Source organism: Rana temporaria, chromosome 2 (assembly GCF_905171775.1).
Source record: "Rana temporaria chromosome 2, aRanTem1.1, whole genome shotgun sequence".
NCBI lineage: Eukaryota > Metazoa > Chordata > Amphibia > Anura > Ranidae > Rana > Rana temporaria.
The window spans coordinates 262,059,182-262,086,663 of record NC_053490.1 but is presented as its reverse complement, the minus strand read 5'-3'; the positions used below and the strand labels follow the sequence as shown (position 1 = coordinate 262,086,663).

At 41.5% G+C, this 27,482-nt stretch overlaps 1 long non-coding RNA gene across 1 annotated transcript in view; it reads right to left on the bottom strand.

The window, feature by feature from the left end:
* Positions 1 to 19,858: 19,858 nt before the first annotated feature.
* LOC120926713 overlaps positions 19,859 to 27,482 on the bottom strand; it is a 28,711-nt gene continuing 21,087 nt past the window's right edge. The window contains exon 2 of the long non-coding RNA XR_005746982.1: positions 19,859 to 20,423. This is a non-coding gene — a long non-coding RNA (uncharacterized LOC120926713). The remainder of the gene's footprint in view (positions 20,424 to 27,482) is intronic.

Here is a 27,482-nt window from a genome sequence, read left to right as displayed (position 1 = left end):
AATATGTGTCAAGCCAAAATATAGCAGATGCTCTATAATGTTGAACAGAGCAGTTACCTTTCATAGGCAGTTTACTAGTTGTAGGTAAGACATATGCCATGTCTGTGATATGTGCCCAGCTGTACACCTGGTCATAACTACATTGTTGTCATTTTCTTCTCTATTCCCATCTAAGGTTCCAGCTTAGCTAAACTCCAGCTTTACGCCAAAGGGGAAAAGCATAAGCACACACTCTGTGTCCTACATCCTTCCTTTCTTGGACTCTTCACCCCCACCCTCTGTAAGGTAAACCGTATTCCTAGCACTAGAAAAACAGTGCAGACTTGTGCTTGTGCTCATGTGTGTGCACATTGCACACATGCTAATTTTTATGAGCAAAGGGACGATGTTAGATATACTGTGCCAGTTCGTCACACGCATATTCATGCTCATACCAATTAGCGTGCACACTTGGTGCCCAGTGACCTATTTAAACTAATATATCACTATCAGCAGTTGCTAAATGGTCTTTAGCTTGTTCCAGTATTCCTAAACCCTGATCCACTGTTCCACTGTATCTGCTTACCCATGTATGACCCGACTTGCTTTTGGACTTCACTTCTTCTCCTGCTTAGCTCTGTTTACCTAACTACTCTGACCTTGGCCTGTTTACTGGACTTGTCCTGCCTGCTGACTCTGTACTGCTTTGCCTGGCTTTTACTGACCTTTGCCTGTCTTCTGGACTTGCTTTGCTTGCTGATTCGGTTCCTCACTGCCCGGTTGTTCCTGGTCCTGCTTCGGTCTCCTGCTCTGGGGCCAAGCTGCTCCTGCATCCTTCTCCGAGGACTTTGACTGCCAGCTCTACCCATTTACGGAGTGGACATCAGCAGCCAGTTACTACAGCACTCATGCCACTCCTTACCCTTACACTCTCTGTCTCCACCTTCAGGAGTGTTGGGCAGGAGGTGAAAGAGAGGCCTCCACAATGTTCCAGTCTTCACCAGGTATGCCTTGAAAAAGTATTCATACCTCTTGAAATTTTCCACATTTTGTCATGTTACAACCAAAAACATAAATGTATTTTATTGGGATTTTATGTGATAGACCAACACAAAGTGGCACATAATTGTAAAGTGGAAGGAAAATGATAAATGGTTTTCAATTTTTTTTTTTACAAATAATTATCTGATAGGTGCATTTGTATTCAGCCCCCTTTACTCTGATACCCCTAACTAAAATATAGTGGAACTAATTGCCTTCCGTTTACTAATTAGTAAATAGAGTCCACCTGTGTGTAATTTAATCTCAGTATAAATACAACTGTTCTGTGAAGCCCTCAAAGGTTTGTTAGAGAACCTTAGTGGTCAAACAGAATCACGAAGGCCAAGGAACACACCAGACAGGTCAGGGAAAAAGTTGTGGAGTAGTTTAAAGAAGGGTAAGCATATAAAAAAATATCCCAAGCTTTGAACAGAGCACTGTTCAATACAACATCTAAAAATGGGAATATCATATCTGCAGCAGATCTCCAAGATATTATCTGTACTGGCATAACACCATCAGACACTTATGCCGCGTACACACAAGCGTTTTTCATGACGAGAAAAATTTAATTTTTTAAATTGGTAGTTAAAAACGTTCGTGTGTATGCTAAAGAGCATTTTTCTCGATGAGAAAAATGGGCAGTAAAAATTGAGTACCTGCTCTATTTTTTATTGTCGTTTTTCACATCGTCGTTTTTCTCAACGTACAACGGTCGTGTGTACGCTTTAATGATGGGGGAAAAAAACGTGCATGCTCGGAAGCAAGTTATGAGATGGGAAATTAGCATAATCAGACCAAAGGGTGGCACCATTCAAATGGAACTTCCCCTTTATAGTGCCGTCGTACATGTTGTACGCCACAGCGATTTGCTCGAGCATTTTTTATCACGATCGTGTGTATGCAAGGCAGGCTTGAGAGGAATCACGTCGAGAAAAATGTTTTTTTTTTTTTCATGACATGAAAACCGGTCGTGTGTACCTACATTTGCATCCTACCATGTGAAATAGCAGGCAGTTACACAGCCTTGACCAACTTTGCTATCCCCCTGGTTTACTGCAGGAACATTAAAAATGGTTGCTGGGCCTCTGGGGCTCCTGCCTAGGTTGTCTTAAAGACTGCTGGATATACTATGCAATATTTATCCTTGTTCTTTACTATGAGCTTCATGTAAATATTGCTAAACTTTGCATTTCTTTATCAGCTTATCTGCTTTTGAAAGGTAGTATACTGAGCAAACTTTAAAATGTATCTGCTAAATCCAGGTATTCTAAAATCATACACTGGCGTGGCATTCTTTTTTCTGCACGCTCCCTATAAACAGACACTCATCAGAAAACATTTGTTTTTTTGTTTTAGATTGAATAGGGCAGTGTTAGACTCAAGCAATTTCACTGCTGTCCGTCTCCATTAGGAAGATTTTCATTGACTTCCTGCTGCGGTGACAGTGGTCATTAGGGGTGTAACGGATCAAAAAACTCACGGATCGGATCGATCCTCGGATCAGGAGTCACGGATCGGATCATTTTCGGATCAGCGCAAAAAAATAAAAATGTGTGTGTGTGTAATATATATATATATATATATATATATATATATATATATATATATATATATATATATATATATATATATATATATATATATATATATATATATATATATATATATATATATATATATACACATACACACACACACATACATTTCACGGGTGGATTAAAGAGGAAGCAGGTGAGGCTGTTTGGGACTTGTTAAAAGTACAATCTTGATGTTTTTACAACTCTCTCTATATATATTTTATATATATATATATATATATATATATATATATATATATACATATATATATATATATAATTATATATAGCTGTAAAAACATCAAGATTGTACTTTTAACAAGTCCCAAACAGCCTCACCTGCTTCCTCTTTAATCCACCCGTGAAATGTACTCTCCCCTCCTCCTCTCACACTAGTGCTTCTCTGCTACTATTCCCTCTCCATGTCTGCTTGCCAGAGCCCAGTGCACAGCGTGACACGCCTCCCCGGGGAGGCGGGGAGGCGTGTCACGCTGGGCTCTGGCAAGCAGACTGGGTGGAGCAAGATCGCTCCGGAGCTAGGCCGAAGCCGGGGACTTTCCTAGGCCTAGGCTCCGGAGCGCTCCGCGGATCGCGGGGTGTGCCGATCCGAACGGGGTGGCCCGTTCGGATCACGGATCGGTGACGATCCGTTACACCCCTAGTGGTCATTAGGAAATAAACTGAGGGAAAATCAGCCCAACGATACCAGAGACAGCAATATAAAACACCTTTTTACCAGAGTGCGAAGGGCTAGAATTCAGAAATGTATTGTCTGCTATTGAGGGCAATTTTCCTAATTTTCCTGGGGCAACAGAAAAAAAATCTTTGGCTGGAGTTCTTTAAACAGAAATATTTTGACTCCCAGCACAGAGGCCTGGGTTTCAGGGAGATCCCCGGGCCCGAATCTTCCAAATCTGGGTCACCTGATCGCTGTGATAACCTCTGATTGGCTATCTCAGTGATCAGTCACTGTGAAGCCCACCCTGTGTACTTAGTATATCTCTCTCACTCTTTACAAAGAGAATAAAAAAAGTGTGTGTAAAAAATACAAATTTAATTATAATAATAATAAAAAATAAAAAAAAAACGTACAAAAAAATACCTAGATCAAGGTTTGATTTATGTCAGTGTTTTGGTCAGGGTGAGTGTTTTTTTTTTGACAGGATTTTTTTGTTAGTATCACTGTTTTGGTGGAAGATTATGGTAGTAGCAAGAAATATACAGTTAATTTAAAAAATATATATATTTTTTTTACTATTTTGGGCTTGTTTTCCTTTGATAATAACAAAAAATCAGGAGATACCCAAAAAACATGCGGTATAATCCACCTGGATGCACAAAGTAGTTGTGATGATATATACAGTCTTACTAACACATGTCAAAGTTTCAAAATTGTGCTTAGACATTTCGATTGGTTTTACCCTAAGTCGCAAAGTGGTTAAGAAACAAAAAGAGGCCAAATATAGAAGTTGATTGTTAGGATTAACATACCCCTTTAGACCCAGTAATAAACAGCAAAAAATGGCCTGGTCATGAAGGGGGTAAAATCTTCCGCGGCTGAAGTAGTTATAATACTTACCTGTAATGAATGTAGCGCTACCCCCTCAGGAGCCGCTGGTTGATTTGGGATCTATTCTCTTTGTTTGGCTCACCCCTATTTAACTGGCTTGAACTTTCCCTTGACACATCAGAAACCTGGTGGGTGTATTGTGACCTCTGCTACGCTGGGGTCACAATAACAGGCATACAACATGCAATGACAATGTATCAATAGTTTTACCTGTTGTAATGGATGGTCCCTCCAGGTGAGAAAAGTACACTCCACACAGTCAATAAAGTTAAACCAAAAGGATAAGTTTACTTTATGTAAATTAGAGAAAACAAATATAGGTTTGAAACACAGACAAACAATTGCTATGTAATGGCACAATATGATTCTGCAAGGGCCCTTGCGGGAATCAGTAAATAACAATGATGACAATATCTGAGCTAAGAATGGTACCATTCAGTTGAACTAAACTAGTGTAAGCAACCTATGCCCGAGAGCTCCCTCTAGCGGGCAGTCCTGCGAAACAGCTAAGAAACGTCTCGAGACTAAAGTCCTCGTTGCGGCCGGTCGGTGCACGTTAGGTTTATAATCCGCAAGTAGTAAACGATGAAAGGAAGGTAGTTAAACAAGGTATCCTGAACAGCAATGTCGGTGAACTGATCACTACCCAGCGTCAGTCAAATCTATATAATAACTATAACGTTAAGGGCCTCTAAGTTTCAGCTAGAGGCCAAACACATGTCTCCGGCTTGTAGGGTGGCACTAAGTTAACTGTCTAAAAAGGAGGATTGGAAGTCGAGCATGTGCTCTCTCACCCGACAGGCCCGATTCGCCGGAGTTCTCCTCAAAAAGAGCGCGTTAGTAGATCACTGCTCCACAGCACAAGGATTCCGGCATCAGGCTCTCCACTGTTTCAGTTGTCAGCTGGGCAGCCTCTCCCATCTCCTGGAACACGAGCTGGGTAAGTGGTCTTTCTTCCGTCTGGATGGCTGATCTTCCGGAAAAAGTTAGGCCCAGGCTTCAGGCCTATCAGCACGGCTATGCAGTCGTGAGCAGCTCCGCAGAGGAGAAAAGGCAGGTCCAGAGAGACCGAGATCAGCCACTCCCTTTCCTTAAAGTGGAGGTTCACCCTATAAAAAATTTCTAACACTAAATCCAGCCCAGTCCTGCATATAAAATGACACTGACCTTTTTTTTTTCTTTCCCGTAGATAGCGTTAAGTCGCGGAATTCACCGCGGCTTCCGGGTAGGGAGTGGGCGTTCCCGTCCTGAAGGAAGCTCAGGTCGGCTCGGCTCTATTCGGCGCCTGCGCACCGGCGCCGAATAGAGCCGACCCGAGCTTCTTTCGGGAAGTCGTGACGCGCTGTGTGCGCCGTCGTTTAGCATGTCAATCAATTGGCATGACAATAGGAACGCCCACTCCCGTGGGATTCCCTACCCGGAAGCCGCGGTGAATTCCACGACTTAATGCTATCTACGGCAAAGAAAAAAAAAAGGTCAGTGTCATTTTATATGCAGGACTGGGCTGGATTTAGTGTTAGAAATTTTTTATGTGTCGTTTTTCAAAACGTCGTTTTTTACTTCACAGAAATTGACCGTGTGTAGCAAAAAACGTCGTTTAAAAAGACGTTTTTACACCCGCGCATGCCCAGAAGCGAGCTTCAATGGAAAAAGTGGTGAGAACGTAACCTCGCTTTGCTAGAACATTGTGAGAAAAACGATGGTGTGTAGGCAACTTCGTCTTTGAAAATTGAAGTTTCAAAAATGTAATTTTTTACTTCACAGAAAATTTTGTTTTTTTTCGTCACATAAAGTGATGGTGTGTACGGGGCATTACCCTGCTGGATGCGAGCAAAATGCACCCATTGGATTGAGGTACCTTTGCATCTGTGGAGCAGGAGGATGCATCAGGCTCCATCAGGGGAAGGGAGCAAAAATAACCATCGTTTTCCTGTCCTAAGCAGTTTTGTGCAGACAATTCTTTGTGTATCTGCAACATCTGTTCCGTGCGAAAGACTGTTCAGTTCTTCAGGGTATATTGTCAATAAAATGCGATCATGTCTGCTTCCAGAAGATGTAAACACTGCGTGACTGGCTAAAGTGATGCCTACTTGCCTACTATAAAGTGACTGACAGTCAATATACTAGATATGTTTTATAATTAAAGTTAAACTAACTTGCTATGTTTTTCTTAAAGTTTAATAAGAAAAAATTACTTACGTCAGTGCTACAGTTTGAATTTAAAACGTATTTGTGTGAACTGTGAAGTTAAGTCATGGATTGTGGAAACTAACTAGTGTCGGGTGATTGTATATAGTGTATACCACATTTACCACTGACTAATGCAGAGTTGCAATGCAAGGAGATCAGCTAAAAGTAGTTGGATCTGTATGTGCGTTATAATTAATCGAAATTAGTCGATTAATCGATAAAAAAAAAACGATTAATCGAACACGAAAATTTGAATCAGTAACAGCACTAATAAAAAAACCCTGGACTTGAATTTATTTTTTCAGTACAATCTCAATTGTATTGTTACAGTGGTTTAAATGTGGTCTTATAGAAATATGCTGCGATTTCCATCTCTGTTAAACATTTTTGCACTCATCGGGAAAGAATTGCTGCAATACATACTCTCCTGTGATAAATCCTTCCATATTTTAATAGCTAGGCGTAGAAGCTTCTGGTGTATTTCTTTATTTGGTTGTTAGTCTTTCCTTCTTTTTTTTTTCTTTACAATAAAAAATGTCTTCCTTCTGACAGGAATGTACACAAATAAAACAACTTTCCCATAATGCTTTGCCAGTTTTTCCTGACAGCAATTTTGAAAACGATGACCTTCATGACCCACACCAGCAATGTAATGATAGCTAAACATGGCAGCATATTGCGTAGTGCGATTTCTGAAATAGCTGCACAGTAGAAAGCAGAGAAAGCCTTATCACATATAAAATAAAATCACAGGAAGATGACAGTTTATTGAAAGGGAGGAATAATAGGAGCTGGACTCTTTTTTTTTTTTCCTGCTGGTGACTCATTCTGGTTTGTAAAAATAAAATAAAACATAAAGTACTGTGGAAAGCTTTGGGTAGCGAGAATGAAGTGATCACAGACAAATAGCCATGCCTCTAATTTACTGCCCTGTTCTGATTATTTAAGGGCAGTGATACACAAGACATGGCGCCTGTGATCTTCCTCCAGATGAAGCTCAAGCTGTTGGAATAAGGAAGATTACCTAAAGTAGGTCATTGCTAAAAGAGTCACAGTGGGTATGAAGAGTCTGCTGTGGAAATGAAATGTTCTGGGTCATACTACTAAAAAAGGCTTGCTGTTTCACAACTTGTTTTGTGACTCATCCTGCTCACCTGATAACAGGATTCTCAGCAACCCCATGCTTGATATGACATTCGTCCTCTAACTGCTCTTTTCAAGGGCTCCCGACAACAGTCAGCTTCATTTCTTCTCCCAGTCTGCTATAAACAATGAAGCTTTTAACATATTTTTTTATGAAAGGTTGGTTATGAATTATAAGAGAATAATATGAAGGTTGATTTTCTAACTGTTCACTTTGCAAGGGAATTTTCCTTTACCTGAAAATTCACTTTGCATAGAATACCCAGTCGTGTTCAAGGAAAAATGAAACATTTGGCTTGCACATGATTGGACAGGACTTTAATTACTAAGCTAAGAATACATTTTTTATTTTTATTTTTGCAAAGTCTAATTTCCCTTGTAACCTATTTGCCTTTAGTAAATCAACCCCATAATAAAAAAACTTACATTTGGAAAGAGGGTAAAAATAAGTGCCCCCGGGCTGAATGTCGGCCGCATTGGCCAGTTCAATAGAAACCCGACAACATTTTGGCCCGTGTGTACGGCAGCCAATCCAACAGAAGCCTGAGGAGTCGTGACTGAAAAAGGTCTGCCGGGTGGCTTCCTATTAGGCACTGATTGAAGTGTTCTGGCGGGGGGGGAGGGGGGGCGTCCCCCATCCCCCAGTCAGAACACAATTAGAATGATCTACTAAAGGCAAATACGCTGTGCAGTTTTCAAAGTACAGTTGCACTAAAGCTTAGTAAATGAAGAAGAGCTTTGCTGACTTTCATCATCCAATCATGTGCAAGCAAAAATGATGTTTTTTTTTCCTTGCATGTGATTCGCTTGTCTTTGCAAAGGGAAGCTTTGCCTCATTTACGAAGATTTGGAGCAATTGCACTTGCAGAGTGCACTCTGCAAGTGCAATTGCTCCAAATCGTTGTAAATGAGGTTAAGCTTAACTTTGCAAAGCTTCACTAAAGCTTCACTTTGCAAAGTGCACAGTGTATCTGCCTTTAGTAAACCGATCCATTAGCTCAGCAGGGCAGATCGCTCTACTAACATCAGACTGTTAGTACACTGACTCTGACCTGAGCTGTCAGTTTTTGTTGTTCAATTTGCTGGGTTGAATGAAAAAAAAACTAGTAGTGTGTATGAGGCTTTAGGCTGTTCACTTTGACACTAGTGCGAATTTGATGCGAGTTTTCTCGCATACAATTCGCATGACAGGAGAATGTGACCGGCTCTCTATTGAGCCGGTTCACACATCTCCGTGGCTGCCTGTGCATCTTTGACAAATATAACTGATGCCAAGTCTATTGGTAATGTTTAGAAAGCAACATAAAATTGTTAAAAACAAACAGGAAAATTGCTATATTTTTCTCCATTCATTAACACCTAAATCTGTTTTAACAAGGAGTAATTTTTGACACAAGTGCTAAAAAATTGATTGAAAAAAGTGCCTGTCATTGTTTTATTAACGCGATACTAAAGGTTTGATTAAAAAAAAATAACAAACATGTCATACTTACCTCCACTGTGCAGCTTGTTTTGCACAGAATGGCCCCGAACGCCATTTTCTGGGGTCCCTCAGCGGCTCTCTTGGCTCGTCCCCGCATCAGATAACCTCCTCTGGGAAGCGCTATCCCAAGTGGGTTACCTTGCGGGCGCTCTCCCTTGTCCAGCATTCAGCGGCTATAGCTGCCGAATACAGGACTCATCCCGCCCCCCAGCACCTGCATCATTGGATTTGATTGACAGCAGCGGGAGCCAATGGCTGCGCTTCTATCAATCTATCCAATCAGAAGCCGAGAACCCCGGGCAAAGATGCAGCGCAGGGTTTATTAAAGGGGCTCCCAGATTCCGATAAGCCCCACCTACAGACCCCGACAACCAACGGCCAGGGTTGTCGGGGAGAGGCCCTTGTCCTCATCAACATGGGGACAAGGTGCTTTGGGGTGGGGGTCACCCCCACCCCCATTCCTGACCGGCCGGGCTGCGTGCTCGGACAAGGGTCTGGTATGCTCTAAGAGGGGAAACCCATGACGTTTTTTCTTGAATTTGGTGTGGAGTTCACACCAGACACAGTGCCTGGTATTGTCGGGGATCAAAGTCGGATCCCTGTTCATTGAAGTTGGACGCATGTCGGACTTCAAGTCGCAGGGCAAAGTCGGGTCCAAAGTAGTACGACTGTCGTGTTGTACCAGTGTGAACCCAACCTAACACAGATTTAGACAGATTTGTGAACAATATTTGAGAGATATAGGGCTTTTGTGTACATAGAAAAAGTCGTAGATCTTTGAGTTCAGCTCATGATCAATAGGGGCAAACACAAAAGTGTTGCGTTTATAATTTTGCTCAGTGTATGTGTTACTGGTGTGTAAAGGGGTTAAAGTAGATGTAAATCCTAATTGCTATGATTTGTATGTGTTGGCTCCAGCACTTTTAGTACCCATGCCAAATTTGTGTGACAAGGTGGCAACACAGAAGCACAAATGGGAGACAGGGAAAGAATGTTGTTACCCCATTACAAGAAGTGCCTGAACAAGCACCTCCATGGCAGGCTCACCATATGTTAATGAAAGCTGCGGATTTAAAAAAATTCAGACCTACTTTTGAGGTTACATTAACATATTATAGCTTTTATGAGATGTTAGCAATTCTGTTTTTACATATACTTTAATCTTTAATTGAGAAAAAAAAAAACTCTTGTGCTTTTTCTGCTACCTATTGAAAATAATTACCGTATTTATCGGCGTATAACACGCACAGGCGTATAACACGCACCTTAACTTTAAGAGGGAAGTTTCAGAAAACCCCCACACTGTGCACAGACCCCTGCACTGTACACAGACCCCTGCACTGTACACAGACCCCCACACTGTACACAGACCCCCGCACTGTACACAGACCCCCGCACTGTACACAGACCCCGCACTGTACACAGGCCCCTGCACTGTACACAGACCCCCGCACTGTACACAGACCCCTGCACTGTACAAAGGCCCCTGCATAGCACACAGACTGCCGCACTGTACACAGACCCCCGCATAGTACACAAACCCCGCACTGTACACAGGCCCCCGCATAGTACACAGACCTTTACACAGACCTTCGCATTGTACACTGACCTCTTCCATTATAAAGCCCCCTCCTCCTCCTCTGCACTCCCAGGAGACCCCCAGTCTAGATTGCCAGCATGCTCTGGAGTATAGAGGGCAACGCTGCCAGCCCCTTCTCATGCGCCGCTCCTCCTGTGTCACACGATGTGGATCGGAGCTTCTGAAAACCTCCATTGGCGCTGTGGCCCCGTACATGTGACTGCTCTCCTCTCTTTCATTGACGGTCACATGACCGCTCTCCTCCTCCAATCAAAAGCTACACTAGAGGAGGGGGCGGGGCGGGAGGAGGAGAGCAGCCAGAACATGCGGTGTTGGTGGAGGGATTTGAGGGCTTAGATTTTCACTGATAGTGGCACTGGGCGAGTGGTGTGTGGGAGGGGGCTGGCAGTGGTGTTTTATGGAGTTTGGAGTGTGCTGGCCGCGCTGTCCCAGGGCCAGAAGAGGCGGGGTGGCCGGCCTGATACCCTCCCAATGGGTGGCACCCGGGCGGACCGCCCGATGCCCGCCCCCTGTTGGTAAAAAAAAAAACAGATATTGGCGTATAACACGCAGGCACAATTTACCCTCTGTTTTCAGGGTAAAAAAGTGTGTGTTATACGCCGATAAATACGGTATTAAATGTGCAGTTCAGCTTCCTTTACCTTAATTAAATTTTGCATTGCTGCAAGCAAACTCAAACACATGCTGGCTTTTTTTTTTAATGAATTGTGCATTTATTGGCCAACAATGCCTATTGGAATTTCTAGTTTCTGCAAATTGCTATATCTATTGTAAAGCCAACTCATGCTGTTGCACGCCATTAATGTATTTCAGAGTAGATAGTAAATGGGAAGTCAAGGTGTGAGAAAAATACATGTTTGATGTTGTGATGAGCTGGAGCACATTTAGTGCATTTTTTAATGGTGTCGTCAAGGGATAGAAGAAGCCAACTGATTATTTAGCCTACTGGTTCCTATGCAAAAGTTCAATAAATTATACAGGATAGATTGCCACTTTGTAAGCTCTAACGAGCAAGGTTCTCTGATTCCTACTGTATTAAAGTGTATTGTAATTGTACTGTCTGCCCTTATGTTGTAAAATGCTGTGTAAACTGTTGGCGCAATATAAATCCTCTATACAGTAATAATAATAATGTAAATTATAATATAATAATGTGTACTGATCAAAAGATTGTTACTTGTCAGACTGCAATATAAAAAACCTTATAATAAATGTAAAAAATATTTTTTTTTTTTATGAAGGCTGTCTGACTATCTTTCTAACCCTATGTATTAAATACCTTGTGAAATAATGACCAGAAATAAATATGAAGTCCCAAGTACACGTTCCACTTTTTTTGTACCAGAAATAAATATGGATTTTCAGGACTCTACATGCCAATTCCTGTTCAGTGGTTTCAAAAAGTTTTGAAGCTATTGGATTAGCACAAAAGCCATGAAACTACTATTTTCAGAATGGCATACTTTCTTAGGCTGACCATACATTATACACAATTCTTTTAGATTTACCAAAACCATATAATATGAGGGCAAACCTAAACACTTTCAATTTGTATGTAATCAATTACCTTGTACTACATAGTTGAAGGTAAATTTAAAGGAAATTGAATAAGAAAATTGTATAATGTATGGCCATTAATATCATAATTTCCACATGAAAGAAAACAATGGAAACGTATTGTATTGTTCAAGGGCTGCAACGGGGAGATCCCTTTGCCTGAGTCTCTGAGAATCATAAAAGCGTATTAAAAAATGCTTTGCAACAACTCAACCACGCCAACTATAAATAAATGTAATGTCTCTTTTTTTTGGGTGGATCCTCCTATAAAAAAATCTACATGCACTGGCCCAGTAGCACAAGTAAGGTCAAAAGCCTGTTTTACAGATATGTGTCCTATGTGTGACATTGGGGTTGATTTACTAAAGGCTAATAGGCTGTTCCCTGTGCAAGGGAAGTTTTCCTAAGAGCTTAGTGAATGTGGGGAAAATTCACTTTACAAAGAATACCCATTGAAGTGCAAGCAAAAAAAATCACCTTATTCACTAAGGTAATGATTAAGCACAAGATGTATGTGTGAAACGCGTCTACATGACCTTGTGTTGGTGTCTTTGGTGTTATCACTTTGAACAATAAAAGGCCATCGAAAAAAATAAATAAAAAATAAAATAAAGTGTAGCGCTTAAACCAGGTAAATGATAAAATTATACTGGGATATAATATTGGGTGACAAAGGAACTCAGTAACAGTTCTTTTTTTTTGTTTACAAATGTTTTATTGAAGTACGTGAATTGGTACACAGATAATTTGCAAAGAGTATACAATCTTATCAGCGGTATACAGTGGTTAAGTATCATGCATGGTAATAAAGGAATGTCTTACATCTATTGGAACCTATGGAGGCAAAAGTAAAGAAGGAAGATGACAGTACGACGAAAAAGGTCGAAGAGTTATATGAATGAATAGAGCGACCATAAGACTGCTACCAGTATGACCATTTGGTCTCAAACACTTGAAGGCTATCATTGATTGTATGGTATATTATCTCTGATAGTTTTAAAAGTTCCATTCTATCTAGCACCTGTGACCATAATATTTCTCCAGATCTCCAATTTAGAGCTATCATCCACTGCACTGAGCTGCAAAGCGAGTGAAGGAGTCTGGTGCAGGGGAGTGGGATGTCGGGGACATCACTATATAGAAGGCATATCTGGGGGGTGAGGGAGATTTTTTGTTTGGAGGATTCTTCAATTCTTTTAGTAACTTCCCTCCAGACTTGTGAGAGATGTGGGCAGCTCCAAAAAATGTGTAGTAAAGTGCCTTCTAGTTGGCAGCCCCTAAAGCATTCTGGAGAAACTGAGGGGTAAAATGTATTGATTTTAGACGGGGTGAGATACCATCTCGTGAATAGTTTGGTTGGAGTTTCTCTGAAGGAAACTGCTCTGTTGCTTTTGCGAAGATTATCTGTCATGGTGTGCCAGGTATCAGGAGAGAGATCAATGTTCAGGTCAGATTCCCAGTGTAACATGGGTTGTGTTTTTTCTGGAGTAGAGAAGTCATTAAGGTAGTTGTAAATTCTAGAGATCATCCCTCTGTCTCTGGAAAGTGATTTGCATATTCTCTCGAATATGGTGATAGTGGGGTTTGGGGAGATTGAAAAGTGTGTTTGAAAAAAAGATTTGATCAGTAGATATCTCTCAAACTCTGTGGGAGGAAAATTAAAGTCTCTCTGAAGGGAGACGAAGGGTACAAATTTCCATCTGGATTGAAGTGAACCCAAAGTAGTGAGTCCCTGTTCAATCCAAATGGAAAATGATTGGTTGTCCTTGTATGCAAGGGGGAATCTGGAATCTCCCAAAAAGAAGGTGAGTGGGGAGACATCTGAAGCCAGTGAGAAAATGTCTCTGTTGTTTTGCCATAGCTTGTATGCATGAGCCACTATGATGTTGCGTCTAATGAGGTCGCGGTAGAGGACATATTTGGACCAGAGTATACCCTGTAGATGTAGAGGGCGAATAGATAGAGTCTCAAAGTTAATCCAAGGGATATTCCTGTCAGGGGAGAACCACTGAGAGATCTGGGAGAGTCTGGCAGCCAGGAAATATTTCCACAGATTGGGTAGGCCCAAACCACCCTTGGATTGATTTCTGAATTGTAAAGCATAACTATATCTCGGTCTTTTATCGGCCCATATAAATTTATTAATAAGTCTCTGCAGGGCCTCCAGTTTGGATTTGGGGATATTAATCGGTAGCGTGCGAAAGTAGTACAGTAATTTAGGGAGGATATTCATCTTGACCGCACAGACTCTGCCCAGGAAGGAGATATGAAAGGAGGACCAAGTGTTCAATAGAGAGGTAATGCGGGCAAATAGGGGGGTGTAGTTGGCCTTGAAAAGACTATTATGTAGAGGGGTGACATTAACTCCTAGGTATTTAATTGATGATGACATCCATGTGAAGGGGAAGTTTGCCTGGAGAAGGTTCAGAGCAATTGGGGGGATGTTGATAGGTAGTGCGGAGCATTTGTTTAGGTTAATTTTAAGCCCAGAGATTTTATGAAAAAGATCTAATTCTTTGAGAAGAACCGGAATGGAGGTGTGAGGGTTTGTAATATATATCAGCGCATCATCAGCGTATAAACTGATTTTGTATTCTTTGTGGTCTTTAGTGTAGCCCTTTATATCTGAGTTGGCTCTAATAGCCTGTGCAAGGGGTTCAATAGCAAGGGCGAAGAGAAGAGGGGACAAGGGGCAACCCTGCCTAGTTCCCCTACCCAGGGGGAAAAAGTCAGAGTTGATACCAGGTATCCGGATGCGAGTTTGTGGGGAGTTATATAGCGCATTAAACCCCTGTAAAAATGCCCCAGAGATTCCAAATCTGGGTAATATATAATTTAAAAATGACCAGCTTACGCTGTCGAACGCCTTGTGGATATCAAGGCTAAGCAGACAGGCTTGGTTTGAGTGGAGATTCGCATCCTGAACGATGTTGGTAACAAGTCTGATGTTATCCGTAATTTGTCTGTTGGGGATAAATCCTGATTGGTCAATATGTACTAAAGGGGATATAACTTTGGCAAGTCTATCTGCTAAGATTCTGCCAAAGATCTTAAGATCGTTGTTTAAGACCGAAATAGGGCGGAAATTTTGGGGGAGTGAATGGTCCTTATTGGGTTTAGGAATAAGGGACAGGTTTGCCAGCAACATTTCCCCTGGGAAATCATTACCCTCCAAAACGTGGTTGAAAAGGTTTTTTAGTTGGGGGGCGAGAGTAGGGGCGTATTTTTTATAATATAGGGAGGTGTAGCCGTCTGGACCGGGTGCTGTAGAGGATTTGAGTGATTTGATAATTTGAGTAACTTCATCAGTTGTGCATGGGGCATTAAGGGATTCCAAGTGGTCTTGATCTAGGAAAGGGAGGTCAATGTTGTCGAGCCAGGACTTAGCAGTAACACCTGGGGGGGTGTTGGGATCAGACATAAGGTCTCGATAGAAAGAGGTGAATATATCCATCACCTTTTGTGGATGGGAAACTATATTACCATTATTGTCTCTAAGTTTGTATAAGTGGGTTGGGTTACATTCTTGTTTGAGTTTTCGTGCGAACATCGCTGAGTGGGAGTTGCAGTGAAGCATATATTTGGCTTTGGAGAATCTGAGGGACCTTTCAACTTTGGTGGAGAGGAGTAGATCTAAGGATTTTCGTTTGTCTTGGATTTGTTGGGTAATAATAGGGTCTACTGAGTGGTGTAATTTAATGTAAAGATGGTGAAGCTCGTTGGTAAGGCGCTTGATGTCTGCCTGTCTTTCCCTGTTCCGGGCTGCCGCTAGACTGATAATATGTCCCCTCAAGACTGCCTTATGGGCAATCCAGATCGAGGTGGGCGGGGTTTCACCGTTTATGTTGTCAGAAAAATAGTTTTCTATATGTGAGGAAATGGTAGTCTTGATAATGGGGTCAGATAGCAGGGAGTCATTAAGACGCCAGTTGTATGGGGAGGGAGCAAGGCCTATGTATGATGTGGAGAAGGTGCAAATGTTATGATCTGACCATGGGCAAGGGTGGATCTGGGCTTGAGAAGAGTTGGCGAGGAGAATAGGGGTAGAAAAGATATAGTCAAGTCTGGCATAACAATCATGTGGGTGAGAGTAATAGGTGTAGGCCCTAATACCTGAGTTGTGAGCTCTCCAGGTGTCAATTAGTTGCATTTTGTTAGTTAACCGGTTGATAGTCTTGGAGAATGATTTAGTATGTGGAGAAATTATACTTCTGTCAAGGATTGGATGGGCGGCAAGATTAAAGTCCCCGCCTATCAGCATATGAGGGGAGTGATATTTATCAAGGGTTTCGAAAAATTTAATAAAAAATGAGGTGTGGGTATCATTCGGGGCATACACAGATGCTATAGTGATTTCTTTATTATTAATGCATCCCTTGAGGATGATGTATCTACTTTCAGGGTCTCTAAACACATGTTGTACATCAAAGATCAGAGAGTTGCGTATAAAGATAGCGACACCTTTGGTTTTGTTAGCAGAGGTGGTAAAATAAGTTTGGTTGTAGTGTTTATGAAAATATTTAGGGTGATTAGAGGTTGCAAAGTGGGTCTCTTGGAGAAGGATAATATCTGCCCCCAGTTTTTTATATTGTTGGAAAGCCTTTTTGCGCTTGTGGGGGGAGTTAAACCCATTAGTATTGTGTGATAGAATCCTAAGACCCATAATGAGAGTTATAGCAGCCTATCAACTGAACAATACCATGATCCGATATCTGATAAGAGATAAGGGTAGAAAATTGCAAGAAGAGAACATTATCTGAATACAAAGAAAGGTACCTAAACATAAAGTGTAACGACCATGCGCGATAATCACCATGGTATATAACCTCCATAGTATGGAACAGCCTATCGAGGGTACATAGGTGGAGATCATACTGGTTGTGTATAACTGATAATGAAAAATAATGAGGATACTTATACTCTATGCATGTAGATAACATACTAATTTTTTTAAATGGAGAACAGCAGAACATTGCAATCCTGGAAAAACCCAAGGACCTTGAGGCAGGTAACCAACTGCCTATCTTAGGTAAGAGCTTCTTCAAAAAATAGAAGAAAAATAAGAAAAAAAAACTAAAGGACAAAAAAAGGTTGTCCTGTACCCGCATCAGGTTCGGGCGGACCATCACTGAGTGGTGATCCGAACGAAGACCGAGGCAGGAGTGGGGTCAATCCAACAACGGCGGACGCACCCGGTCATGAGTAACAGGTTGTAACATGAAAATAGTAATCAGCATATTAGTGCATGGAAATTTTAAATTTTTAGTACAGCAACACACAATTTTTTCAAGTAGTATAAAGTGATGTATGCTAAATTGCCTATATAGGCACTGAGTCAGGGGAAGAGCACTCGTAGAATGCTTTCTTTAGGGCTAGTGGAGAAACATTCCTGAGTTGAGGGGGCAGTTCCAATGGGAGAGTAAAAAATATAAAAAAATAAAAATAAAAAATAGTAATAAAACAATAAAGTGAGTGTTCAAAATAGTGACAAGGGGTTGATGTGCGGAAGTCCAGGCAGTCTTTTATTCCCTTGCAGATTTTTGGCAGAAGGGTTGCCTCAAAATTCTCTGAAAGTTAAAGAACCGTGTAAATTCAAATTGAGGAGGGAGATATCAGCTATGTTAGACATCATAGTGCAAACAGTGTAGTAATGACTTGTTGTAATCCCTTAGAGTTCAGGTAGGCTAATTGTGGAGGGGGTTGAACAATCTTCTCTGATCTCTCTGGCTGCGTCTGTTGGAAGGGGTAGACCAGATCGGCGAGGGTCTTGGGGTTGCAGGGAGCCTGGGATGTGGTTCATCAGGCAAAAGACCTAATTTTATCAGGAGCTCTTTCCCTTCAATCACATTATAGACTGTATATGTGGATCCATTATGGGGGATAGTGAGTTTAAAGGGGAATCCCCAGCGGTATCTTATCCTGGCGGATTGCAGGACCGAGGTAACTTCCTTCATCCTGCGTCTTCTGTCTAGCGTAGCAGGGGAGATGTCTGGATAGATCTGAATCCTCTTGCCCTCAAAGGAGATGTTGGGGGTGTTTCTAGAGGCCCGCATAATGTCCTCTTTCACCAGGAAATCCTTCATACACATGATGATATCCCTAGGAGGACTTTCTGGTGTGGGTTTAGGACGGAGAGCCCTGTGTATCCTATCACAGGCAAAAGCTGACATTTGTTTCTCTGGAACAAGATCATGGAAAATTTTTGACACTGCAGGCAATAAATCAGTAATGGATTCTGGAATACCGCGTATTCTAATATTTTGGCGGCGATTTCTGTTGTCCAAGTCCTCTACCTGAGCCTGCATAAATGCAAAATTATCTGCCAGATTCTCATAATCTTTTCTCAAGTCATTATGCGCCAGGGACAATTCATCATGCTTGGTCTCCAATAAATCTGTGCGGCCTCCAATACTGGCAATCTCATGGGAAAGAGCAGCAGTGGATTTGTGAACCTCCTTCTCTATTTTTTCCACTAATTTATCAAAAATCAGTGAGAGACTCTCATCTAGATCGGCTTTAGAGAGAGGGGAGTTGTACTCACGGTTGTCAGGTCCTTTAGAGGGCTGTGAGATGATTTCACCTTCTCCCCACATGCTGCTGCCGCCAGCGCCATTTTGTGAGGTCTTCCCGGTTCTCTGCTCCATGGCCAGGAGAAAGTTGGTCAAAGTGTGTTGCTGACTCCGTTTGGGCTTCTTCTTAGTGCCAGGCATGCACCCCGTGTTCCCGCAGGGGTGCTGATGTATTTAGTGGAGGAACGAGCGAAATAGCCCTGGGGAAACGGCTTCTAGGAGACCGGGTGCTGCGGAGCTGAGACTAAGCACGTCTCATCAGCGTCGCGCCGCGCATGCGCCCCCAACTCAGTAACAGTTCATACTTGCAACATGGTCTCATAAAGTGTGTAAACTAAATAAAAAAACATGATGCGTGAATAAACAATGTGATAAAAAAGGAAGCAAAAGTCCATATAAATTATATTCCACCACATGAGAAGGGATACAATCCAAGGAATGATATGACGTCCTTGTAGTGATCAGACAATCACCAGCAGTGTAGTAATCTGCTTACCGGAAATGGTGGACTAAAGGGGACGTATGTCGCCTGAAGTCAAAAAAGGCTTAAAAGCGTATATCCAGGGTCATGGAAGCAGGCAGCTAGATGTAATGATCATCCAATGCTTCTGGTAGGACACAGCTTCAATGGGAACTTTTTGATGAAAGGGAAGGTTCCTAGGCCCAACCACTCAAAGTAGTATCGGAGATGTTATGTTTAAAAGAAAAAAGAGAAGGGTGGCCACATAGCGTAAAAATTGTAACAAAAAAACATTTATTTGTAAAAAACAGCAATTACACTCACATGTAGGCTGAAATATTCAAGCGTGTATACACAAATGAGGCGGCAGTGGAAGCGACCCGATGCATTTAGTATAAAAATACTTCATCTGGGGTCAAGTCCATCGGAATTCCTGGATGTGCAGCCATTTCTTTTCTTACAAGTTTCCCACAGAGGTGGGCCGGGGCTGGCACTCTACGAGACATTCCACCTCAGGTTATCATCATACACCTGGAGCAGCGGCTCTTTTTCTTTGTACCTTATTCACTAAGCTCTAGGTAAAATTCCCCTGCAAGGTGTAACTTCTCTTGCAAAGCGAACAGTCTATTTGTCTTTTGCAAATCAACCCCATTGCATTATTTGAACTATGAAAGAAGACTGCTGCATATGGGAAAGGTGGATTCATTTATGCACTGGGGATAAAATGGATAAGGCCCAAAGGTACATCACGACTCAATGATTCAACAACCGATCATTAAAAATCCTTCTAGATATACTCAGTGTTGCAGTATTGTCCATTTTCCATAGTCCATTCCATCCACTCCATCTTGTTTGCTTTCCTCCTCATCTAGGAAGTGCAAAAACTGCAAAAAGTTGACCAATGTACTCTTCATCAAGAGAAGGAAAGATGTATATAAGGATGGCAAACACAATCTGAGGAATGTACATGAATCAGTCCTTTGCATCATAAACCAAGAAATTCATCAGGAAAGCAGAACACAGTAAAGTTCCCAACAGGAGTGTATAAATGATGAGCAAGAAACTTAGTACATCTCGTGTCCTTTGTAGAGTTCTAATCAGCATCCCGTTGTGCTTGGTGCAAAGTATTTACTCAAGCTTGTTCTTTATTTGTGCTGGTAGGGTTTTTATGTTAACAACGTGGCAGTTTGAAGATCAGTTGTAGTTATTTTGTATTTTAAATCATATCTTGTAGTTTTTTTTTTTGCTCTGCTGCAGATAACAAAGAAAACAAATATTTGATGAGCAATGTACAATAGTTACTATACTGAAAAAGCAACCTTCTAGTTCTAGTCAATCAACCTTTTTTTTTTTTTTTAGCTTAGCTAACAGTTAACAAAATATAATGTTGACACCATATACTGAACTTGATATTGTAATATACTAAAAGCTCTGACTTCCCAAGATGTTCAGAACTGCTTGCCACAATATTGAAGTATTCCGTAGCATGATTAAACATCACATGCCTTCCTGTTTTAGGGATGTCTGCCCAAAGTTATTTACAAGGTACCTCTAGGAAACATGTGGATTTACCCACTTTCTACATCAATATACACCATAAGTTTAGTGTTGATTGGTGTTGTGCAGACTAAATGTTACAAATGACTATATTACATAATGTGTTTTGTACAGTGTATCAACCAAAATACATAAATATCAAAACATATGCATATATGGTATTTCACAACGTGCAGTACAAAATACAGATGTGTGCTCAAAATAATATTTTTGATTAAAATACATAACAGTTCATTTTTCCAGCAACGATATATCAATTGAAGTGTTCTCCCACTAAAGTGCTGTTTTTGTGCATATATAACCAAAACTGTGTGCTTCCGCCTTCTTGTGCCACCTCTGTGCTCCCAGAACTCTTACCTTAAAAAGGCAATAATAAAGCCTTATTTTTGTAGTATCCGGGATGATGTTACATTTGTCTTAGGCTAGGTTCACATCACGATTTTTACATCCGATAATCGGACCGTTAAATCGGATGGAATCGTATATGACAAAATCGTATGTAATCGTATGTCAAAATGTATTTTTTAAATCGGATTCATAAATCGCACAGCTAAATTTTCCATCCGATTTTCACTAAAAAATCGGATCCTGATTTAAAATTTTTAAATAATTTTAAATAATGTCTGCTAGTTTGCAAATGCTCTATAATTTGTGCATTAAAACTTTGCAATAATTCAATAGTATACTCACTTTCTATCAGGGTAGGAGTATCTTCAGGGGTGGGCAGCCTGTCTCCTCACGTACTTCCTGTGTGTGTGGGAGAGAAGCCACGCCTTTCAATTATGTAGAGAAGTGCTTTCTGGGAAAAAGAAGATTCTTGAAGTTTCTCGCTCGTTCCAGTGTCTAGTGCGCATGCGTAATAAAAAATCGGGTACGATTTATCGGATAAAAACGCACAGTCATCCGATTTATTACGATTTTAGATTGACCACAATATAAAAAAAATCGGACACGATTTTAATACGATTTCAAATCAGGACCAAAAATCGTGGTCAAACACGATTTTTGATGCGATTTTAAAACGTATCAAATCTGATGCGGATCAAATCGGATGCACTTGGGGACCTACATTAATGAATGGAAGTGAATGGATACGTTTTGCCATACAGATTTGTACGATTTCAAACCTAAGAATCGTGAGAACAAGTAGGATGATAAAATCGTGGTGTGAATGCACCCTTAGCTTTGTTCCAGGTTTCCCAGGGATCTTCAGGCAATCCTAGGTAATGTATAAGAGAGGTTCACTCTCCCATGCTCACGTTATATGTTAAGGGTAAAGAAAGTATTCCTCCATAGTCTAGTAGTTAAACGTATCAATCATTTAATAAAATAGCAACTCTTAGGCTTCATTTCCACTGGCGTTTTTACAGCCACTGTTGTTAGTCTTGTTTACAGCTTAAAAACGCCTGTCCATGTTTATTTTGTAAAAAAAAAAAAAAAAATAATAATTTTTTTTTTGTGAGCTGCAGCTTTAAAAATGCCGCGGTCGCGTTTTTGCGCGTTTTTGAGCGTTTTCGCGCGTTTTTGAGCGTTTTTTTAACGTCTGGCGTTTTTACAGCTCTACTCTGGAGCTTCAGAACGCCCTGGTCCTGCGTTTTTTTTACAGCTCAAAAACGCCTATGCCATTTGCAGCTCAAAAACGTCTATGTGGGCATGATGCCATAGAATAACATGGACAGGCGTTTTTAAGCTGTAAAAAACGCTCAGAAAAGTGGCTGTAAAAACGCCAGTGGAAATGAAGCCTTACAGTTAAAAAACTGTTCAGTGTAGATACAGTGACTTTCCATTCTCTGGCATCACTTCTTGTCCGGAATGCCCTACGCGTTACGTCACGGCCAGTGACTTCATCAGGGTACCATGATATAAACTGCTACAAACGATTCAATATGGAGTCCAGCTTGATAGTTTTTTTTTATTTTATTTGAGGGAAACTGAGAAAAGGCCTTTCCTTACCAATATCAGTGCATAAAATAAAGTCAGAGACCAACAGAAACATCTCTACAGCATAAAACAGCATTGATTCCTATGAAAATTCCTTTCAGTTACTTTACTACCTACCCTAGGAGAGGAGGGGAGCACATTCATAAAAAAGACAAGAAAAAGAGGGAAAGAGGGTGTAACAGAGTGTGGATAGGGTAAGTGAAGAAGCAAGACCAGTTAGAGAACCACCACATTCAAACCCCTTTCCCTCCAAACTAGGTGGATTTTAGATGGTCTAAAAAGAATCACCAGGCAGCAAGTGATCCAAAAGGACCAAACCTTTCTAAATTTATTAGCCTTATCATGGCACAGACACCAGTTTTTAATTTACTCACTACTATGCCATTCTTTCTTTGACTAAACAACCATTGGGGTGCCGGACTACCAGGCTTTGGTCAGAGTTTGTTTGGCTTAAATTGAAGGACATGGGTCTAAATTGATTAACAGTATACCCCATTGGTTTGAGGTTGAGTCAGGCTTTATATGGATACTTAGGGATGCTGTAACCCACGCAGTGTAGAGGGTATACTACCACCAAATATGAGCCACTGCGGCTCCGAAACCCTGAAACAAGATCCAAGACATCCCTGCTTTTATTTGTTAGTGATCAATCGTTTTTTCTGTCATCGGCTAAATTTTGCAACTACTTGGATTGGCATTGTTGATTTACACTTTAGGTCCACTTTAAAGTGACCCTGTTTAAGCCAGCGGCCCCTGAAATAGAAGAAGCTGATTACTTACCTCTGCAGTGGGCATAAGGTGACATTTTTCACTCTTTTGCAGTGGTAAGTGTACCGCTGCTATCCAACACTTGCGGAAACCATGACACCCAGGGTCACGTTATCCAGTAACCTGGAAGTAGAAGCAGTGCTGCTAACTGCAAGAGAGTGAAGATTTAATTCACTACCTGCTGGAGAGGTAAGTATTTTGTTTCTTCTATTACTGGGGGATGCTGGCTAGAGATGTTTTACACAAGCAACAGGGTTGCTTTAAGTTGAAAAAATGAAAACCGTCCCTTAATAACCATGTTTATGGTGCAAATGTTAAAAGTACTCTCTTTATTATTGTGAGATTGCCTCAACTGTCTGTTGACAGTCTAATTTTCCTGTCAGTTAGGGCAGACAATCATAGAATAGTAAGGAGGACAGATATTCCATCAGCTGTACCACACACACATTTATTGAAGGACACATACATTTTTTAGGGGAAGTACAGCTGAAAGCAAGAGAAACTTTATTCATGCAAAAACACATGGAAAGGATTTCTGGGAAAAAAAACTACTGTGACATTTCCAGTCCCTTGGTGCACATTCCAAAAAATGAAGCTAGCTAATCAATGCACAGTACATTTTACTAGTGAGAATACTGGCTGTTTGTCAGCAATACTTTACAAGCTTGTAAGAAAGTTTATTTTTTCTGCAAGGATGCCATAGATCATCTTGTTGCTATGTTTGTCTGCTGAGTTGTACATTGATTATAGAGCACATATTTTACTCTGTAAAGCATAAATGGACTTCTAATCTGGCCTAGTGACATCTGAAAAATATAGAAGATAAAATATTGTTTACATTATACATATTTTCAAATTCCTCTCGTATTTGTATATATATATATAGCTTTTAAATTATTTAAATTTAACATTTTGAAGCCAACAAAGACTTTTTTTGCAATGTTGTGCGTGTACAGACATTTAACAGTAGAGCATACCCCGAGAGCTTTGGCTAAAGGGTAAATGAAGGTGCTATCATCGGCAGGCAGCAGTGAACATCAACAAGGAAAAAAAGCTTACAGCTAAACTTAAGGCAAGCAGCAAAATATAATGGAAATGTATCAGAGATCTTTTTACCTATGTATTTGTACGTAGCCAGTCTTTTGATCTAGAACAGCCTGCTAGATAGCGCAGACAGATTCTTGACCTCCATTGCAGAAACATTACAGCTTACTGAAGAACACTGGGTCAAAACACACAAGTAGCTGATTTGATATTGGCGATGTAGCAACAACAACACGAGATGAGATCTTCCTGTCGAAGAAAGTGATTGGCTCAGAGTGCTGCAGATACAACACTTTATGCACTTACACTAGTCGCAGTTAAAAATACATGCAATTTAATTTATTTTCTCTAATGACTATAAAACTGTATTCATTTGTGTTTTGGTTTCTGCCTTTAGTTTACTAAGAAGTAGTTATTTATGTATATTTGTATTTATTATGGTCAGGACCAAAAATAGCATATTTGTTACGGTCAAGACCAACTATGGTTGGTCACCCCAGGGCTGCTGATAAGCCAGTACAACTGGCCCTGTTTTACCGGGCCCAGCCAGCAGGGGGGGCCCAGGCAATCTAGGATAAAATAATGCAGAATAATAAAAATTAAAAAAATTCTCCAACAAGCAATTGCAATGGCATTGGCAGCATGGGTGGCACTGTCTCTTTAGGCAACATATGCGTTACTGGCATTGGCAGCATGGGTAGCACTATCTCTGCAGACCGCACATATGTTATGGAATTGACATGGATGGCACTGTCTGCAGCACATTATGGCATTGGCATGTCCCACCATCAAGTTGCTGATCGCCACCATTACATGCACTTTGTTTTAAGGCAGGGTCAGGCGAGAGACCAGGGGCGTGGCCAGATGGCTGAAGGAGGGACCAGGGGTGGGGCTAAATGGGGGCCCCATCAGGTAGGCTGTATGGGGCCCCATGATTTCTATCAGCGGCCCTGGGTCACTCCAATATCAAATAATTGCATATACATAGTTTTTTCCTTTCAGCTAGCTGGTGGAGCTTTAGGCTTCTTTTCACGTTTCCCAGTTTCACCTTACCTCCTGTTGTATCTATCTATCTATCTATCTATCTATCTATCTATCTATCTATCTATCTATCTATCTATCTATCTATCGATCTACAGTATACAGTTGTGCTCAAATGTTTGCATACCCTGGCAGAAATTGTGACATTTTGGCATTTATGTTGAAAATATGACTAATCATGCCAAAAACCTGTCTTTTATTAACCACTTCCATACCAGGTACTTACGCAGCTTCCCGCCCAAGCCAATTTTCAGCTTTCAGCACTGTCGCACTTTGAATGGCAATTGCGCGGTCATGCTACACTGTACCCAAACAAAATTGGCGTCCTTTTTTCCCCACAAATAGAGCTTTCTTTTGGTGGTATTCGATCACCTCTGCGATTTTTTTTTTTTGCGCAACAACTAAAAAAAGGCTGAAAATTTGGAAAAAAAATTAAGTTTTTATTTTTTTCTGTTAATTTTTTTGTAAATAAGTTTTCTCTTTCAATTACGGGCACTGATATGGCGGCACTAATGGGCACCGATGAGATGGCACTGATGGACATCGATGAGGTAGTACTGACGGGCACAGATGAGGTGGCACTGATTGGCGGCGCTGGTATGCGACACTGATGGGCACACATAGGCGGCACTGATGGGCACACATAGGCGGCACTGATGGGCACACATAGGCGGCACTGATGGGCACACATAGGCGGCACTGATGGGCACACATAGGCGGCACTGATGGGCACTCATGGGCGGCACTGGGCACTCATAGGCGGCACAGATGGGCACTCATGGGCGGCAATGATGGATACTTATGGGTGGCACAGATGGGCACTGAGAGGTGGGCACTGGGCATGGATGGGCACTGTGGGGTGGCACTGATGGACACTGGGGTGGCACTGATGGACACTGGGGTGGCGCTGATGGACACTGGGGTTGCGCTGATGGACACTGGGGTGGCAGCACTGATTTTTGCCAGGTTGCCAGTCAGTGCCCATTTGTGGGCACTGACTGGCATCTTTTTTCTTTATGCTTTTTTTTTTATTTATTTTTTAGACTTTTTTTTTTTTTTTTTTTTTTGGCATTTTTTTTTTTTTTGCCCACCCTGGTGCTCCAGGGTGGGCATCCCTGGTGGTCCAGTGTGGCGATCCGAGGGGGGGCTGCGCTGATAAACAATCAGCGCTAACCCCCCCTGTCAGGAGAGCCGCCGATCGGCTATCCTCTACTCGCGTCTGTCAGACGCGAGTGAGGAAGAGCCATCGACGGCTCTTCCTGTTTACATCGTGATCAGCCGTGGTTGGACACGGCTGATCACGTGGTAAAGAGTCTCCGCCGGAGGCTCTTTACCGAGATCGGAGATGCAGGGTGTCAGACTGACACCCCGCATCACCGATCGCCGCGATGCGCGCCCCCACGGGCGTGCGCGGCATGAAATCCTGCAGGACGTTCTAGAACGTCCTGTCAGGATTTCATAACCACTTCCCGGACGTAAATCGGCCATAGGCCGGGCGGGAAGTGGTTAAAGGATAGTGAAGCCAGTATATATATATATATATATATTCATATATATATATAGTACACCCTCACATTTTTGTAAATATTTTATTATATCTTTTCACATGACAACACCGAAGAAATTACACTTTGCTACAATGTAAAGAACGTGCCTGAGGCCTCGTACACGCGACCGTTTTCCTCGACAGAATCTATCAAGAAACTTGGTGGCAGAGCTTTTTTGCAGAGGAAAACAGTTGTGTGTATGTTTTTCATCGAGAAAACTGTTGTGGAACTCGATGTCGGGAGTCTCAATTTCTTCGTCGTGTTCCTCGTTGGGCTGGTTTTCGACGAGAAACACGTTCGTGTGTATGCTTAGAAACCCGCACATGCTCAGAAGGGTAGCGCCAGTGGAATCAAACTTCGCCTTTATAGTGCTGCCGTACGTGTTGTACGTCACCGCGTTTGAGAACGACGA